Source organism: Pseudophryne corroboree, unplaced genomic scaffold (genome assembly GCF_028390025.1).
Source record: "Pseudophryne corroboree isolate aPseCor3 unplaced genomic scaffold, aPseCor3.hap2 scaffold_368, whole genome shotgun sequence".
NCBI classification, from domain to species: domain Eukaryota; kingdom Metazoa; phylum Chordata; class Amphibia; order Anura; family Myobatrachidae; genus Pseudophryne; species Pseudophryne corroboree.
Genome location: NW_026970020.1, coordinates 138,269 through 156,861, shown reverse-complemented (window position 1 = coordinate 156,861; position 18,593 = coordinate 138,269). Strand labels below are relative to the sequence as shown.

General features: G+C 41.8%; 12 non-coding genes and 3 pseudogenes across 12 annotated transcripts; 1 reads left to right on the top strand and 14 right to left on the bottom strand.

Moving 5' to 3' along the window:
* Positions 1-537: 537 nt before the first annotated feature.
* Positions 538-700, bottom strand: LOC135021219 (U1 spliceosomal RNA). Its single transcript, XR_010218508.1, has one exon. It is a non-coding gene; the product is annotated as a U1 spliceosomal RNA (small nuclear RNA).
* A 152-nt stretch (positions 701-852) lies between these two features.
* On the bottom strand, positions 853-1,016 carry LOC135021248 (U1 spliceosomal RNA). The gene has a single exon (XR_010218525.1). It is a non-coding gene; the product is annotated as a U1 spliceosomal RNA (small nuclear RNA).
* Positions 1,017-1,714: 698 nt separating this feature from the next.
* On the bottom strand, positions 1,715-1,850 carry LOC135021205 (U1 spliceosomal RNA; annotated as a pseudogene).
* A 152-nt stretch (positions 1,851-2,002) lies between these two features.
* LOC135021172 (U1 spliceosomal RNA) lies at positions 2,003-2,166 on the bottom strand. Its single transcript, XR_010218467.1, has one exon. It is a non-coding gene; the product is annotated as a U1 spliceosomal RNA (small nuclear RNA).
* A 680-nt stretch (positions 2,167-2,846) lies between these two features.
* LOC135021225 (U1 spliceosomal RNA) lies at positions 2,847-3,000 on the bottom strand (annotated as a pseudogene).
* Positions 3,001-3,152: 152 nt separating this feature from the next.
* Positions 3,153-3,316, bottom strand: LOC135021183 (U1 spliceosomal RNA). Its single transcript, XR_010218478.1, has one exon. It is a non-coding gene; the product is annotated as a U1 spliceosomal RNA (small nuclear RNA).
* Positions 3,317-3,987: 671 nt separating this feature from the next.
* On the bottom strand, positions 3,988-4,150 carry LOC135021198 (U1 spliceosomal RNA). The gene has a single exon (XR_010218493.1). It is a non-coding gene; the product is annotated as a U1 spliceosomal RNA (small nuclear RNA).
* Positions 4,151-4,302: 152 nt separating this feature from the next.
* On the bottom strand, positions 4,303-4,466 carry LOC135021247 (U1 spliceosomal RNA). The gene has a single exon (XR_010218524.1). It is a non-coding gene; the product is annotated as a U1 spliceosomal RNA (small nuclear RNA).
* Positions 4,467-5,137: 671 nt separating this feature from the next.
* Positions 5,138-5,300, bottom strand: LOC135021209 (U1 spliceosomal RNA). The gene has a single exon (XR_010218500.1). It is a non-coding gene; the product is annotated as a U1 spliceosomal RNA (small nuclear RNA).
* A 152-nt stretch (positions 5,301-5,452) lies between these two features.
* Positions 5,453-5,616, bottom strand: LOC135021246 (U1 spliceosomal RNA). The gene has a single exon (XR_010218523.1). It is a non-coding gene; the product is annotated as a U1 spliceosomal RNA (small nuclear RNA).
* Positions 5,617-6,287: 671 nt separating this feature from the next.
* LOC135021201 (U1 spliceosomal RNA) lies at positions 6,288-6,450 on the bottom strand. The gene has a single exon (XR_010218496.1). It is a non-coding gene; the product is annotated as a U1 spliceosomal RNA (small nuclear RNA).
* Positions 6,451-6,602: 152 nt separating this feature from the next.
* Positions 6,603-6,766, bottom strand: LOC135021245 (U1 spliceosomal RNA). Its single transcript, XR_010218522.1, has one exon. It is a non-coding gene; the product is annotated as a U1 spliceosomal RNA (small nuclear RNA).
* Positions 6,767-7,465: 699 nt separating this feature from the next.
* LOC135021228 (U1 spliceosomal RNA) lies at positions 7,466-7,600 on the bottom strand (annotated as a pseudogene).
* Positions 7,601-7,752: 152 nt separating this feature from the next.
* On the bottom strand, positions 7,753-7,916 carry LOC135021185 (U1 spliceosomal RNA). The gene has a single exon (XR_010218480.1). It is a non-coding gene; the product is annotated as a U1 spliceosomal RNA (small nuclear RNA).
* Positions 7,917-10,755: 2,839 nt separating this feature from the next.
* On the top strand, positions 10,756-10,829 carry TRNAN-AUU (transfer RNA asparagine (anticodon AUU)). The gene has a single exon. It is a non-coding gene; the product is annotated as a tRNA-Asn (tRNA).
* The last annotated feature ends 7,764 nt before the right edge of the window (positions 10,830-18,593 follow it).

Genomic DNA, 18,593 nt, shown 5'->3' with positions numbered 1-18,593 from the left:
GGGAGAACACATATTTTCAGATGAACATGGGAGGGCAGAAGGCTGCCTAATACTGAAGCACCCCCAAACAACAAACCAAATGCAACAACTAGTGCAAGCATTCCTGGGGGAAGGCCTGCAGCAGATGGATTTGCATATGGTGATGTCATCCAAGCAGTGGGTCAAAGTTGGCTTCAACCCTCGTCTGCATATGAAAAGAAAAAAGGGATGTGCAGGGCATGGTGTCCTTTTGTGGCGCTTGGATGACCCCTCCTTCGGTGTGGGGCTCATGTTGGCTATGCCCCAGCCCCTGAAGCATTCAAGATGATTTCTTGCAGCAGCTGGGCACTGTAACAGCTCCAGAGTTGCTCTGTAAAGCATGTAAAAGGGTGTGGGCCCTGCAGCACTACCTGTAGTATGCATTGTGCGTTGGAAGGCACAAAGTAAGCAGACGGGAGAGGTCAGGATAGTGCGCAACTGCATAGAAGGGAGCGGCTCAAGAAAAGAGAAGTGGAAACAGACAGCAAACTAGGCTGGAGAAAGACCTGAGACAAAGAGATCTGAATTATATGAGAGCCGACCAGAGGAAACACAAATTATGCAGTCAAGTGTCCCACATTTGGGGAAATCGCAGGAGCAGCACACCCAGAGTGCAATGGGTGAGCCTTGCCCTGGGAGAAGCACCTTCCTGATCATAGTATCTCACCTGGCAGGTAAATAGGAGTTGGGCTAGAGCTGGGGAGGGTCGCTGCTCGTGCACCCCCCTGTCAAGTGAAGGAGATCCAACTGAGGCAGCACAAGGGAACTCTCGAAAGAAGAACAAGGCTAGAGGAAGATCTGAGACAAAGAAATCTGACTTTTACCAGAGCTGACCAGAGGAAAGCACAAACACAGTCCCCCACTACCACAAATAATGCAGTCGAGTTTCCCACATTTGGGGAAATCACAGGGGTCAGCATACCCAGAATGCAATGAATGAACCTCACCCTGGGAGAACAATCTTCATGACCATGGTATCTCCTATGCAAAATAAGTATGATTTGGGATAGGGCTGGGGAGGGCCGCTGCTCAGGCACATCTCTGTCAAGTAAAGGAGATTCAACTGAGGCAGCACAAGGGAACTCTCATCTGGGGACAACAACTGCAGGGAGAACACATATTTTCAGATGAACATGGGAGGGCAGAAGGCTGCCTAATACTGAAGCACCCCCAAACAACAAACCAAATGCAACAACTAGTGCAAGCATTCCTGGGGGAAGGCCTGCAGCAGATTGATTTGCATATGGTAATGCCATCCAAGCAGTGGGTCAAAGTTGGCTTCTACCCTCGTCTGCATATGAAAAGAGAAAAGGGGTGTGCAGGGCATGGCGGCCTTTTGCGGCGCTTGGATGACCCTTAGTTCGCATTAAACACCTCCGCCCTCCTTCGGTGTGGGGCTCATGTTGGCTATGCCCCAGCCCCTGAAGCATTCAAGCTGATTTCTTGCAGCAGCTGGGCACTGTAACAGCTCCAGAGCTGCTCTGTAAGGCAAGTAAAAGGGTGTGGGCCCTGCAGCACTACCTGTAGTTTGCATTGTGCATTGTAAGGCACAAAGTAAGCAGACGGGAGAAGTCAGGATAGTGCGCAAGGGCATAGAAGGGAGCGGCTCAAGAAAAGAGAAGTGGAAACAGACAGCAAACTAGGCTGGAGAGAGACCTGAGACAAAGAGATCTGAATTATACGAGAGCCGACAAGGGGAAACACAAATTATGCAGTCAAGTGTCCCACATTTGGGGAAATTGCAGGAGCAGCACACCCAGAGTGCAATGGGTGAGCCTTGCCCTGGGAGAAGCACCTTCATGATCATAGTATCTCACCTGGCAGGTAAGTAGGAGTTGGGCTAGAGCTGGGGAGGGTCGCTGCTCGGGCACCCCCCTGTCAAGTGAAGGAGATCCAACTGAGGCAGCACAAGGGAACTCTCGAAAGAGGAACAAGGCTAGAGGAAGATCTGAGACAAAGAAATCTGACTTTTACCAGAGCTGACCAGAGGAAAGCACAAACACAGTCCCCCTCTACCACAAATAATGCAGTCGAGTTTCCCACATTTGGGGAAATCACAGGGGTCAGCATACCCAGAATGCAATGAATGAACCTCACCCTGGGAGAACAATCTTCATGACCATGGTATCTCCTATGCAAAATAGGTATGATTTGGGATAGGGCTGGGGAGGGCCGCTGCTCAGGCACATCTCTGTCAAGTAAAGGAGATTCAACTGAGGCAGCACAAGGGAACTCTCATCTGGGGACAACAACTGCAGGGAGAACACATATTTTCAGATGAACATGGAAGGGCAGAAGGCTGCCTAATACTGAAGCAGCCCCAAACAATAAACCAAATGCAACTACTAGTACAAGCATTCCTGGGGGTAGGCCTGCAGCAGATGGATTTGCATATGGTGATGTCATCCAAGCAGTGGGTCAAAGTTGGCTTCAACCCTCATCTGCATATGAAAAGAGAAAAGGGGCGTGCAGGGCATGGCGGCCTTTTGCGGCGCTTGGATGACCCCTAGTTCGCATTAAACACCTCCACCCTCCTTCGGTGTGGGGCTCATGTTGGCTATGCCCCAGCCCCTGAAGCATTCAAGCTGATTTCTTGCAGCAGCTGGGCACTGTAACAGCTCCAGAGCTGCTCTGTAAGGCAAGTAAAAGGGTGTGGGCCCTGCAGCACTACCTGTAGTTCGCATTGTGCGTTGGAAGGCACAAAGTAAGCAGATGGGAGAAGTCAGGATAGTGCGCAAGGGCATAGAAGGGAGCGGCTCAAGAAAAGAGAAGTGGAAACAGACAGCAAACTAGGCTGAAGAGAGACCTGAGACAAAGAGATCTGAATTATATGAGAGCCGACCATGGGAAACACAAATTATGCAGTTAAGTTTCCCACATTTGGGGAAATCAAAGAAGCAGCACACCCAGAGTGCAATGGGTGAGCCTTGCCCTGGGAGAAGCACCTACATGATCATAGTATCTCACCTGGCAGGTAAGTAGGAGTTGGGCTAGAGCTGGGGAGGGTCGCTGCTCGGGCACCCCCCTGTCAAGTGAAGGAGATCCAACTGAGGCAGCACAAGGGAACTCTCGAAAGAAGAACAAGGCTAGAGGAAGATCTGAGACAAAGAAATCTGACTTTTACCAGAGCTGACCAGAGGAAAGCACAAACACAGTCCCCCACTACCACAAATAATGCAGTCGAGTTTCCCACATTTGGGGAAATCACAGGGGTCATCATACCCAGAATGCAATGAATGAACCTCACCCTGGGAGAACAATCTTCATGACCATGATATCTCCTATGCAAAATAAGTATGATTTGGGATAGGGCTGGGGAGGGCCGCTGCTCAGGCACATCTCTGTCAAGTAAAGGCGATTCAACTGAGGCAGCACAAGGGAACTCTCATCTGGGGACAACAACTGCAGGGAGAACACATATTTTCAGATGAACATGGGAGGGCAGAAGGCTGCCTAATACTGAAGCACCCCCAAACAACAAACCAAATGCAACAACTAGTGCAAGCATTCCTGGGGGAAGGCCTGCAGCAGATGGATTTGCATATGGTGATGTCATCCAAGCAGTGGGTCAAAGTTGGCTTCAACCCTCGTCTGCATATGAAAAGAAAAAAGGGATGTGCAGGGCATGGCGGCCTTTTGCGGCGCTTGGATGACTTCTAATTCGCATTAAACACCTCCACCCTCCTTCGGTGTGGGGCTCATGTTGGCTATGCCCCAGCACCTGAAGCATTCAAGCTGATTTCTTGCAGCAGCTGGGCACTGTAACAGCTCCAGAGCTGCTCTGTAAGGCAAGTAAAAGGGTGTGGGCCCTGCAGCACTACCTGTAGTTTGCATTGTGCGTTGGAAGGCACAAAGTAAGCAGACGGGAGAAGTCAGGATAGTGCGCAAGGGCATAGAAGGGAACGGCTCAAGAAAAAAGAAGTGGAAACAGACAGCAAACTAGGCTGGAGAGAGACCTGAGACAAAGAGATCTGAATTATACGAGAGCCGACCAGAGAAAACACAAATTATGCAGTCAAGTGTCCCACATTTGGGGAAATCGCAGGAGCAGCACACCCAGAGTGCAATGGGTGAGCCTTGCCCTGGGAGAAGCACCTTCCTGATCATAGTATCTCACCTGGCAGGTAAGTAGGAGTTGGGCTAGAGCTGGGGAGGGTCGCTGCTCGGGCACCCCCCTGTCAAGTGAAGGAGATCCAACTGAGGCAGCACAAGGGAACTCTCGAAAGAAGAACAAGGCTAGAGGAAGATCTGAGACAAAGAAATCTGACTTTTACCAGAGCTGACCAGAGGAAAGCACAAACACAGTCCCCCACTACCACAAATAATGCAGTCGAGTTTCCCACATTTGGGGAAATCACAGGGGTCAGCATACCCAGAATGCAATGAATGAACCTCACCCTGGGAGAACAATCTTCATGACCATGGTATCTCCTATGCAAAATAAGTATGATTTGGGATAGGGCTGGGGAGGGCCGCTGCTCAGGCATATATCTGTCAAGTAAAGGAGATTCAACTGAGGCAGCACAAGGGAACTCTCATCTGGGGACAACAACTGCAGGGAGAACACATATTTTCAAATGAACATGGGAGGGCAGAAGGCTGCCTAATACTGAAGCACCCCCAAACAACAAACCAAATGCAACAACTAGTACAAGCATTCCTGGGGGAAGGTCTGCAGAAGACGGATTTGCATACAGTGATGTCATCCAAGCAGTGGGCCAAAGTTGGCTGGAACCCTCATCTGCATATGAAAAGAGAAAAGGGGTATGCAGGGCATGGCGGCCTTTTGCGGCGCTTGGATGACCCTTAGTTCGCATTAAACACCCCCACCCTCCTTCGGTGTGGGGCTCATGTTGGCAATGCCCCAGCCCCTGAAGCATTCCTGCTGATTTCTTGCAGCAGCTGGGCACTGTAACAGCTCCAGAGCTGCTCTGTAAGGCAACTAAAAGGGTGTGGGCCCTGCAGCACTACCTGTAGTTCGCATTGTGCGTTGGAAGGCACAAAGTAAGCAGACGGGAGAAGTCAGGATAGTGCGCAAGGGCATAGAAGGGAGCAGCTCAAGAAAAGAGAAGTGGAAACAGACAGCAAACTAGGCTGGAGAGAGACCTGAGACAAAGAGATCTGAATTATACGAGAGCCGACCAGAGGAAACACAAATTATGCAATCAAGTGTCCCACATTTGGGGAAATCGCAGGAGCAGCACACCCAGAGTGCAATGGGTGAGCCTTGCCCTGGGAGAAGCACCTTCCTGATCATAGTATCTCACCTGGCAGGTAAGTAGGAGTTGGGCTAGAGCTGGGGAGGGTCGCTGCTCGGGCACCCCCCTGTCAAGTGAAGGAGATCCAACTGAGGCAGCACAAGGGAACTCTCGAAAGAAGAACAAGGCTAGAGGAAGATCTGAGACAAAGAAATCTGACTTTTACCAGAGCTGACCAGAGGAAAGCACAAACACAGTCCCCCACTACCACAAATAATGCAGTCGAGTTTCCCACATTTGGGGAAATCACAGGGGTCAGCATACCCAGAATGCAATGAATGAACCTCACCCTGGGAGAACAATCTTCATGACCATGGTATCTCCTATGCAAAATAAGTATGATTTGGGATAGGGCTGGGGAGGGCCGCTGCTCAGGCACATCTCTGTCAAGTAAAGGAGATTCAACTGAGGCAGCACAAGGGAACTCTCATCTGGGGACAACAACTGCAGGGAGAACACATATTTTCAGATGAACATGGGAGGGCAGAAGGCTGCCTAATACTGAAGCACCCCCAAACAACAAACCAAATGCAACAACTAGTGCAAGCATTCCTGGGGGAAGGCCTGCAGCAGATGGATTTGCATATGGTGATGTCATCCAAGCAGTGGGTCAAAGTTGGCTTCAACCCTCGTCTGCATATGAAAAGAGAAAAGGGGCGTGCAGGGCATGGCGGCCTTTTGCGGCGCTTGGATGACCCCTAGTTCGCATTAAACACCTCCACCCTCCTTCGGTGTGGGGCTCATGTTGGCTATGCCCCAGCCCCTGAAGCATTCAAGCTGATTTCTTGCAGCAGCTGGGCACTGTAACAGCTCCAGAGCTGCTCTGTAAGGCAAGTAAAAGAGTGTGGGCCCTGCAGCACTACCTGTAGTTCGCATTGTGCGTTGGAAGGCACAAAGTAAGCAGACGGGAGAAGTCAGGATAGTGCGCAAGGGCATAGAAGGGAGCGGCTCAAGAAAAGAGAAGTGGAAACAGACAGCAAACTAGGCTGGAGAGAGACCTGAGACAAAGAGATCTGAATTATACGAGAGCCGACCAGAGGAAACACAAATTATGCAGTCAAGTGTCCCACATTTGGGGAAATCGCAGGAGCAGCACACCCAGAGTGCAATGGGTGAGCCTTGCCCTGGGAGAAGCACCTTCCTGATCATAGTATCTCACCTGGCAGGTAAGTAGGAGTTGGGCTAGAGCTGGGGAGGGTCGCTGCTCGGGCACCCCCCTGTCAAGTGAAGGAGATCCAACTGAAGCAGCACAAGGGAACTCTCGAAAGAAGAACAAGGCTAGAGGAAGATCTGAGACAAAGAAATCTGACTTTTACCAGAGCTGACCAGAGGAAAGCACAAACACAGTCCCCCACTACCACAAATAATGCAGTCGAGTTTCCCACATTTGGGGAAATCACAGGGGTCAGCATACCCAGAATGCAATGAATGAACCTCACCCTGGGAGAACAATCTTCATGACCATGGTATCTCCTATGCAAAATAAGTATGATTTGAGATAGGGCTGGGGAGGGCCGCTGCTCAGGCACATCTCTGTCAAGTAAAGGAGATTCAACTGAGGCAGCACAAGGGAACTCTCATCTGGGGACAACAACTGCAGGGAGAACACATATTTTCAGATGAACATGGGAGGGCAGAAGGCTGCCTAATACTGAAGCACCCCCAAACAACAAACCAAATGCAACAACTAGTGCAAGCATTCCTGGGGGAAGGCCTGCAGCAGATTGATTTGCATATGGTAATGCCATCCAAGCAGTGGGTCAAAGTTGGCTTCAACCCTCGTCTGCATATGAAAAGAGAAAAGGGGCGTGCAGGGCATGGCAGCCTTTTGCGGCGCTTGGATGACCCCTAGTTCGCATTAAACACCTTCACCCTCCTTCGGTGTGGGGCTCATGTTGGCTATGCCCCAGCCCCTGAAGCATTCAAGCTGATTTCTTGCAGCAGCTGGGCACTGTAACAGCCCCAGAGCTGCTCTGTAAGGCAAGTAAAAGGGTGTGGGCCCTGCAGTACTACCTGTAGTTTGCATTGTGCAATGGAAAGCACAAAGTAAGCAGACGGGAGAAGTCAGGATAGTGCGCTAGGGCATAGAAGGGAGCGGCTCAAGAAAAGAGAAGTGGAAACAGACAGCAAACTAGGCTGGAGAGAGACCTGAGACAAAGAGATCTGAATTATACGAGAGCCGACCAGGGGAAAATCAAATTATGCAGTCAAGTTTCCCACATTTGGGGAAATCGCAGGAGCAGCACACCCAGAGTGCAATGGGTGAGCCTTGCCCTGGGAGAAGCACCTTCATGATCATAGTATCTCACCTGGCAGGTAAGTAGGAGTTGGGCTAGAGCTGGGGAGGGTTGCTGCTCGGGTACCCCCCTGTCAAGTGAAGGAGATCCAACTGAGGCAGCGCAAGGGAACTCTAGAAAAAAGAACAAGGCTAGAGGAAGATCTGAGACAAAGAAATCTGACTTTTACCAGAGCTGACCAGAGGAAAGCACAAACACAGTCCCCCACTACCACAAATAATGCAGTCGAGTTTCCCACATTTGTGGAAATCATAGGGGTCAGCATACCCAGAATGCAATGAATGAACCTCACCCTGGGAGAACAATCTTCATGACCATGGTATCTCCTATGCAAAATAAGTATGATTTGGGATAGAGCTGGGGAGGGCCACTGCTCAGGCACATCTCTGTCAAGTAAAGGAGATTCAACTGAGGCAGCACAAGGGAACTCTCATCTGGGGACAACAACTGCAGGGAGAACACATATTTTCAGATGAACATGGGAGGGCAGAAGGCTGCCTAATACTGAAGCACCCCCAAACAACAAACCAAATGCAACAACTAGTGCAAGCATTCTTGGGGGAAGGCCTGCAGCAGATGGATTTGCATATGGTGATGTCATCCAAGCAGTGGGTCAAAGTTGGCTTCAACCCTCGTCTGCATATGAAAAGAGAAAAGGGGCGTGCAGGGCATGGCGGCCTTTTGCGGCGCTTGGATGACCCCTAGTTCGCATTAAACACCTCCACCCTCCTTCGGTGTGGGGCTCATGTTGGCTATGCCCCAGCCCCTTAAGCATTCAAGCTGATTTCTTGCAGCAGCTGGGCACTGTAACAGCTCCAGAGCTGCTCTGTAAGGCAAGTAAAAGGGTCTCTGTGGCGCAATCAGTTAGTATGTACGGCTATTAACCAAAAGGTTGGTGGTTCAATCCCACCCAGGGACCTAATTGACCTTGTTATCAGATTTTGGTGATCTTAAAGTAGACAAGTCAAAATTTCAAACCCCCTGTTATGGTGTAGGGTACCTGGCCTTCTCTGATGTAATCAGAGTTAGATTTGATTCAGTAATTTTATAAAAACATCTAGGAAGCACAATTTAGCAGTGGGTTGCAGAGAAAAAGAAATATGCTGGCAAAAAAATCAAATTGCGTGATTAAACAGCTCTTCATTTTCTGGCTTTATTTTTATGCTAACAAATTTGTTCTCTGAAAAGTGTCCACAAAGCCAAGTCTCTGATTAACACCTTTGTAGGGATGGTTTTTCACCTATTACTAAATTAAACTTGCTTCATTGGAAAGGCAGCAAGATGCATCCTCATTTCAATGTCTACTGAAATAATACAGGTTGACACCAGGAAACATTAACGCCACTGCATCCTTGCTGCTTTCTCATGTGGAAGTCTGTTTAATGTGAAAACAAGGTGATATCTAATTAGCACACAGGTAAGAAATTACGAAAATCTTTATTTAAGGGTGAAGATGTTTCTCACAAAATTGTTGCCCCAATGCATCATTGAAATTCAAGCTGGAAAGATGATTTTAATATATCACTTGTACATTTTGTATTGCTCTTCTGGTGACAATGTAGTTTTTTTTGTCAATTACCATTTTAATAATAGGGTAAAGAAAATTAAGTGGATTTTTGAAAGAAAACTATACTGTCAATATACTATTAAAACAAATTAAAATGGTAAAAGTTATTGTACTTTAAGTAAAAATAAAAGAGCAAAAATATCAATCCCAGTTTTGATTACTTAAATTAACAAAAAAAAATGCATATAGCAAAGGATAGTTTCAATCTGCCTACCTCTGGGTTATGGGTCCAGCATTCTTCCATTGCAGTACTCTGCTGCACATGTAAGTGCAAGAGATCCTGAAGCACTCACTCATCATGGGAAAGTACCAATGTGTTTATTCATTGGTTGATGGAAGAAACATCTTACAAAAACTCTCCAGATTATTGATTTTTTAATGTTTTTCTAGGAAACGTTCTAGATGTATGCTTATTAGCCTTTGTCAGTATGTACTGTTTGCAAAGTGTCTCTGTGGCGCAATTGGTTAGTGTGTTCGGTTTTTAACCAAAAGGTTGGTGGTTCAATCCCACCCAGGGATGTAATTGACCTTGTGATCAGATTTTGGAGATATTTAATTAGACAAGTCAAAATTTCAAACCTCCTCTTATGGTGTAGGGTACCTGGCCTTCTCTGATGTAATCAGAGTTAGATTTGATTCAGTGATTTTATAAAAACCAGCTAGGAAGCACAATTTAGCAGTGGGTTGCAGAGAAAAAAAATATGCTGGCAGAAAAATCCAATTGAGTGATTAAACAGCTCTTCATTTTCTGGCTTTATTTTTATGCTAACAAATTTGTTCTCTGAAAAGTGTCCACAAATCCAAGTCTCTGATTAACACCTTTGTAAGGATGGTTTTTCACCTATTACTAAATTAAACTTGCTTCATTGGAAAGGCAGCAAGATGCATCCTCATTTCAATGTCTACTGAAATAATACAGGTTGACACCAGGAAACATTAACGCCACTGCATCCTTGCTGCTTTCTCATGTGGAAGTCTGTTTAATGTGAAAACAAGGTGATATCTAATTAGCACACAGGTAAGGAATTAAGAAAATCTTTATTTAAGGGTGAAGATGTTTCTCACAAAATTGTTGACCCAATGCATCATTGAAATTCAAGCTGGAAAGATGAATTTAATATATCACTTGTACATTTTGTATTGCTCTTCTGGTGACAATGTAGTTTGTTTTTGTCAATTACCATTTTAATAATAGGGTAAAGAAAATGAAGTGGATTTTTGAAAGAAAACAATACTGTCAATATACTATTAAAACAAATTAAAATGGTAAAAGTTATTGTACTTTAAGTAAAAATAAAAGAGCAAAAATATCAATCCCAGTTTTGATTACTTAAATTAACAAAAAAAAATGCATATAGCAAAGGATAGTTTCAATCTGCCTACCTCTGGGTTATGGGCCCAGCATGCTTCCATTGCAGTACTCTGCTGCACATGTAAGTGCAAGAGATCCTGAAGCACTCACTCATCATGGGAAAGTACCAATGTGTTTCTTCGTTGGTTGATGGAAGAAACATCTTACAAAAACTCTCCAGATTATTGACTTTTTAAAGTTTTTCTAGGAAACGTTTTAGATGAATGCTTATTAGCCTTTGTCAGTATGTACTTTTTGCAAAGTGTCTCTGTGGCGCAATCGGTTAGTGTGTTTGGCTATTAACCAAAAGGTTGGTGGTTCAATCCCACCCAGGGACGTAATTAACCTTGTGATCAGATTTTGGTGATATTTATGTAGACAAGTCAAAATTTCAAACCTCCTCTTATGGTGTAGGGTACATGGCCTTCTCTGATGTAATCAGAGTTAGATTTGATTCAGTGATTTTATAAAAAACAGCTAGGAAGCACAATTTAGCAGTGGGTTGCAGAGAAAAAAAATATGCTGGCAGAAAAATCCAATCGAGTGATTAAACAGCTCTTCATTTTCTGGCTTTATTTTTATGCTAACAAATTTGTTCTCTGAAAAGTGTCCACAAAGCCAAGTCTCTGATTAACACCTTTGTAAGGATGGTTTTTCACCTATTACTAAATTAAACTTGCTTCATTGGAAAGGCAGCAAGATGCATCCTCATTTCAATGTCTACTGAAATAATACAAGTTGACACCAGGAAACATTAACGCCACTGCATCCTTGCTGCTTTCTCATGTGGAAGTCTGTTTAATGTGAAAACAAGGTGATATCAAATTAGCACACAGGTAAGGAATTAAGAAAATCTTTATTTAAGGGTGAAGATGTTTCTCACAAAATTGTTGACCCAATGCATCATTGAAATTCAAGCTGGAAAGATGATTTTAATATATCACTTGTACATTTTGTATTGCTCTTCTGGTGACAATGTAGTTTGTTTTTGTCAATTACCATTTTAATAATAGGGTAAAGAAAATGAAGTGGATTTTTGAAAGAAAACAATACTGTCAATATACTATTAAAACAAATTAAAATGGTACAAGTTATTGTACTTTAAGTAAAAATAAAAGAGACTAAAATTTCAATCCCAGTTTTGGATTACTTTAATTAACAAAAAAAAATGCATATAGCAGAGGATAGTTTCAATCTGCCTACCTCTGGGTTATGGGCCCAGCATGCTTCCATTGCAGTACTCTGCTGCACATGTAAGTTCAAGAGATCCTGAAGCACTCACTCATCATGGGAAAGTACCAATGTGTTTCTTCGTTGGTTGATGGAAGAAACATCTTACAAAAACTCTCCAGATTATTGACTTTTTAAAGTTTTTCTAGGAAACGTTTTAGATGAATGCTTATTAGCCTTTGTCAGTATGGACTTTTGCAAAGTGTCTCTGTGGCGCAATCAGTTAGTATGTACGGCTATTAACCAAAAGGTTGGTGGTTCAATCCCACCCAGGGACCTAATTGACCTTGTTATCAGATTTTGGTGATCTTTAAGTAGACAAGTCAAAATTTCAAACCCCCTGTTATGGTGTAGGGTACCTGGCCTTCTCTGATGTAATCAGAGTTAGATTTGATTCAGTGATTTTATAAAAACAGCTAGGAAGCACAATTTAGCAGTGGGTTGCAGAGAAAAAAAATATGCTGGCAGAAAAATCCAATTGAGTGATTAAACAGCTCTTTATTTTCTGGCTTTATTTTTATGCTAACAAATTTGTTCTCTGAAAAGTGTCCACAAAGCCAAGTCTCTGATTAACACCTTTGTAAGGATGGTTTTTCACCTATTACTAAATTAAACTTGCTTCATTGGAAAGGCAGCAAGATGCATCCTCATTTCAATGTCTACTGAAATAATACAGGTTGACACCAGGAAACATTAACGCCACTGCATCCTTGCTGCTTTCTCATGTGGAAGTCTGTTTAATGTGAAAACAAGGTGATATCTAATTAGCACACAGGTAAGGAATTAAGAAAATCTTTATTTAAGGGTGAAGATGTTTCTCACAAAATCGTTGCCCCAATGCATCATTGAAATTCAAGCTGGAAAGATGATTTTAATATATCACTTGTACATTTTGTATTGCTCTTCTGGTGACAATGTAGTTTGTTTTTGTCAATTACCATTTTAATAATAGGGTAAAGAAAATTAAGTGGATTTTTGAAAGAAAACAATACTGTCAATATACTATTAAAACAAATTAAAATGGTAAAAGTTATTGTACTTTAAGTAAAAATAAAAGAGCCAAAATATCAATCCCAGTTTTGGATTACTTTAATTAACAAACAAAAAAATGCATATAGCAGAGGATAGTTTCAATCTGCCTACCTCTGGGTTATGGGCCCAGCATGCTTCCATTGCTGTACTCTGTTGCACATGTAAGTGCAAGAGATCCTGAAGCACTCACTCATCATGGGAAAGTACCAATGTGTTTCTTTGTTGGTTGATAGAAGAAACATCTTACAAAAACTCTCCAGATTATTGACTTTTTAAAGTTTTTCTAGGAAACGTTTTAGATGAATGCTTATTAGCCTTTGTCAGTATGAACTTTTGCAAAGTGTCTCTGTGGCGCAATCAGTTAGTGTGTACGACTATTAACCAAAAGGTTGGTGGTTCAATCCCACCCAGGGACCTAATTGACCTTGTTATCAGATTTTGGTGATCTTTAAGTAGACAAGTTAAATTTCATACCCCCTGTTATGGTGTAGGGTACCTGGCCTTCTCTGATGTAATCAGAGTTAGATTTGATTCAGTGATTTTATAAAAACATCTAGGAAGCACAATTTAGCAGTGGGTTGCAGAGAAAAAAAATATGCTGGCAGAAAAATCCAATTGAGTGATTAAACAGCTCTTTATTTTCTGGCTTTATTTTTATGCTAACAAATTTGTTCTCTGAAAAGTGTCCACAAAGCCAAGTCTCTGATTAACACCTTTGTAAGGATGGTTTTTCACCTATTACTAAATTAAACTTGCTTCATTGGAAAGGCAGCAAGATGCATCCTCATTTCAATGTCTACTGAAATAATACAGGTTGACACCAGGAAACATTAACGCCACTGCATCCTTGCTGCTTTCTCATGTGGAAGTCTGTTTAATATGAAAACAAGGTGATATCTAATTAGCACACAGGTAAGGAATTAAGAAAATCTTTATTTAAGGGTGAAGATGTTTCTCACAAAATCGTTGCCCCAATGCATCATTGAAATTCAAGCTGGAAAGATGATTTTAATATATCACTTGTACATTTTGTATTGCTCTTCTGGTGACAATGTAGTTTGTTTTTGTCAATTACCATTTTAATAATAGGGTAAAGAAAATGAAGTGGATTTTTGAAAGAAAACAATACTGTCAATATACTATTAAAACAAATTAAAATGGTAAAAGTTATTGTACTTTAAGTAAAAATAAAAGAGACAAAATATCAATCCCAGTTTTGGATTACTTTAATTAACAAAAAAAAATGCATATAGCAGAGGATAGTTTCAATCTGCCTACCTCTGGGTTATGGGCCCAGCATGCTTCCATTGCAGTACTCTGCTGCACATGTAAGTGCAAGAGATCCTGAAGCACTCACTCATCATGGGAAAGTACCAATGTGTTTCTTCGTTGGTTGATGGAAGAAACATCTTACAAAAACTCTCCAGATTATTGACTTTTTAAAGTTTTTCTAGGAAACGTTTTAGATGAATGCTTATTAGCCTTTGTCAGTATGAACTTTCGCAAAGTGTCTCTGTGGCGCAATCAGTTAGTATGTACGGCTATTAACCAAAAGGTTGGTGGTTCAATCCCACCCAGGGACCTAATTGACCTTGTTATCAGATTTTGGTGATCTTTAAGTAGACAAGTCAAATTTCATACCCCCTGTGATGGTGTAGGGTACCTGGCCTTCTCTGATGTAATCAGAGTTAGATTTGATTCAGTGATTTTATAAAAACATCTAGGAAGCACAATTTAGCAGTGGGTTGCAGAGAAAAAGAAATATGCTGGCAAAAAAATCAAATTGCGTGATTAAACAGCTCTTCATTTTCTGGCTTTATTTTTATGCTAACAAATTTGTTCTCTGAAAAGTGTCCACAAAGCCAAGTCTCTGATTAACACCTTTGTAGGGATGGTTTTTCACCTATTACTAAATTAAACTTGCTTCATTGGAAAGGCAGCAAGATGCATCCTCATTTCAATGTCTACTGAAATAATACAGGTTGACACCAGGAAACATTAACGCCACTGCATCCTTGCTGCTTTCTCATGTGGAAGTCTGTTTAATGTGAAAACAAGGTGATATCTAATTAGCACACAGGTAAGGAATTAAGAAAATCTTTATTTAAGGGTGAAGATGTTTCTCACAAAATCGTTGCCCCAATGCATCATTGAAATTCAAGCTGGAAAGATGATTTTAATATATCACTTGTACATTTTGTATTGCTCTTCTGGTGACAATGTAGTTTGATTTTGTCAATTACCATTTTAATAATAGGGTAAAGAAAATTAAGTGGATTTTTGAAAGAAAACAATACTGTCAATATACTATTAAAACAAATTAAAATGGTAAAAGTTATTGTACTTTAAGTAAAAATAAAAGAGCCAAAATATCAATCCCAGTTTTGGATTACTTTAATTAACAAACAAAAAAATGCATATAGCAGAGGATAGTTTCAATCTGCCTACCTCTTGGTTATGGGCCCAGCATGCTTCCATTGCAGTACTCTGCTGCACATGTAAGTGCAAGAGATCCTGAAGCACTCACTCATCATGGGAAAGTACCAATGTGTTTCTTCGTTGGTTGATGGAAGAAACATCTTACAAAAACTCTCCAGATTATTGACTTTTTAAAGTTTTTCTAGGAAACGTTTTAGATGAATGCTTATTAGCCTTTGTCAGTATGAACTTTTGCAAAGTGTCTCTGTGGCGCAATCAGTTAGTATGTACGGCTATTAACCAAAAGGTTGGTGGTTCAATCCCACCCAGGGACCTAATTGACCTTGTTATCAGATTTTGGTGATCTTTAAGTAGACAAGTCAAATTTCATACCCCCTGTTATGGTGTAGGGTACCTGGCCTTCTCTGATGTAATCAGATTTGATTCAGTGATTTTATAAAAACATCTAGGAAGCACAATTTAGCAGTGGGTTGCAGAGAAAAAGAAATATGCTGGCAAAAAAATCAAATTGCGTGATTAAACAGCTCATCATTTTCTGGCTTTATTTTTATGCTAACAAATTTGTTCTCTGAAAAGTGTCCACAAAGCCAAGTCTCTGATTAACACCTTTGTAGGGATGGTTTTTCACCTATTACTAAATTAAACTTGCTTCATTGGAAAGGCAGCAAGATGCATCCTCATTTCAATGTCTACTGAAATAATACAGGTTGACACCAGGAAACATTAACGCCACTGCATCCTTGCTGCTTTCTCATGTGGAAGTCTGTTTAATGTGAAAACAAGGTGATATCTAATTAGCACACAGGTAAGGAATTAAGAAAATCTTTATTTAAGGGTGAAGATGTTTCTCACAAAATCGTTGCCCCAATGCATCATTGAAATTCAAGCTGGAAAGATGATTTTAATATATCACTTGTACATTTTGTATTGCTCTTCTGGTGACAATGTAGTTTGTTTTTGTCAATTACCATTTTAATAATAGGGTAAAGAAAATTAAGTGGATTTTTGAAAGAAAACAATACTGTCAATATACTATTAAAACAAATTAAAATGGTAAAAGTTATTGTACTTTAAGTAAAAATAAAAGAGCCAAAATATCAATCCCAGTTTTGGATTACTTTAATTAACAAAAAAAAAAAAAAAGCATACAGCAGAGGATAGTTTTCAATCTGCCTACCTCTGGGTTATGGGCCCAGCATGCTTCCATTGCAGTACTCTGCTGCACATGTAAGTGCAAGAGATCCTGAAGCACTCACTCATCATGGGAAAGTACCAATGTGTTTCTTCGTTGGTTGATGGAAGAAACATCTTACAAAAACTCTCCAGATTATTGACTTTTTAAAGTTTTTCTAGGAAACGTTTTAGATGAATGCTTATTAGCCTTTGTCAGTATGAACTTTTGCAAAGTGTCTCTGTGGCGCAATCAGTTAGTATGTACGGCTATTAACCAAAAGGTTGGTGGTTCAATCCCACCCAGGGACCTAATTGACCTTGTTATCAGATTTTGGTGATCTTTAAGTAGACAAGTCAAATTTCATACCCCCTGTTATGGTGTAGGGTACCTGGCCTTCTCTGATGTAATCAGAGTTAGATTTGATTCAGTGATTTTATAAAAACATCTAGGAAGCACAATTTAGCAGTGGGTTGCAGAGAAAAAGAAATATGCTGGCAAAAAAATCAAATTGCGTGATTAAACAGCTCTTCATTTTCTGGCTTTATTTTTATGCTAACAAATTTGTTCTCTGAAAAGTGTCCACAAAGCCAAGTCTCTGATTAACACCTTTGTAGGGATGGTTTTTCACCTATTACTAAATTAAACTTGCTTCATTGGAAAGGCAGCAAGATGCATCCTCATTTCAATGTCTACTGAAATAATACAGGTTGACACCAGGAAACATTAACGCCACTGCATCCTTGCTGCTTTCTCATGTGGAAGTCTGTTTAATGTGAAAACAAGGTGATATCTAATTAGCACACAGGTAAGGAATTAAGAAAATCTTTATTTAAGGGTGAAGATGTTTCTCACAAAATCGTTGCCCCAATGCATCATTGAAATTCAAGCTGGAAAGATGATTTTAATATATCACTTGTACATTTTGTATTGCTCTTCTGGTGACAATGTAGTTTGTTTTTGTCAATTACCATTTTAATAATAGGGTAAAGAAAATTAAGTGGATTTTTGAAAGAAAACAATACTGTCAATATACTATTAAAACAAATTAAAATGGTAAAAGTTATTGTACTTTAAGTAAAAATAAAAGAGCCAAAATATCAATCCCAGTTTTGGATTACTTTAATTAACAAAAAAAAAAAAAAGCATACAGCAGAGGATAGTTTCAATCTGCCTACCTCTGGGTTATGGGTCCAGCATGCTTCCATTGCAGTACTCTGCTGCACATGTAAGTGCAAGAGATCCTGAAGCACTCACTCATCATGGGAAAGTACCAATGTGTTTCTTCGTTGGTTGATGGAAGAAACATCTTACAAAAACTCTCCAGATTATTGACTTTTTAAAGTTTTGCTAGGAAACGTTTTAGATGAATGCTTATTAGCCTTTGTCAGTATGGACTTTTGCAAAGTGTCTCTGTGGCGCAATCAGTTAGTATGTACGGCTATTAACCAAAAGGTTGGTGGTTCAATCCCACCCAGGGACCTAATTGACCTTGTTATCAGATTTTGGTGATCTTTAAGTAGACAAGTCAAAATTTCAAACCCATTGTTATGGTGTAGGGTACTTGGCCTTCTCTGATGTAATTAGATTTGATTCAGTGATTTTATAAAAACAGCTAGGTAGCACAATTTAGCAGTGGGTTGCAGAGAAAAAAAATATGCTGGCAGAAAAATCCAATTGAGTGATTAAACAGCTCTTTATTTTCTGGCTTTATTTTTATGCTAACAAATTTGTTCTCTGAAAAGTGTCCACAAAGCCAAGTCTCTGATTAACACCTTTGTAAGGATGGTTTTTCACCTATTACTAAATTAAACTTGCTTCATTGGAAAGGCAGCAAGATGCATCCTCATTTCAATGTCTACTGAAATAATACAGGTTGACACCAGGAAACATTAACGCCACTGCATCCTTGCTGCTTTCTCATGTGGAAGTCTGTTTAATATGAAAACAAGGTGATATCTAATTAGCACACAGGTAAGGAATTAAGAAAATCTTTATTTAAGGGTGAAGATGTTTCTCACAAAATCGTTGCCCCAATGCATCATTGAAATTCAAGCTGGAAAGATGATTTTAATATATCACTTGTACATTTTGTATTGCTCTTCTGGTGACAATGTAGTTTGTTTTTGTCAATTACCATGTTAATAATAGGGTAAAGAAAATGAAGTGGATTTTTGAAAGAAAACAATACTGTCAATATACTATTAAAACAAATTAAAATGGTAAAAGT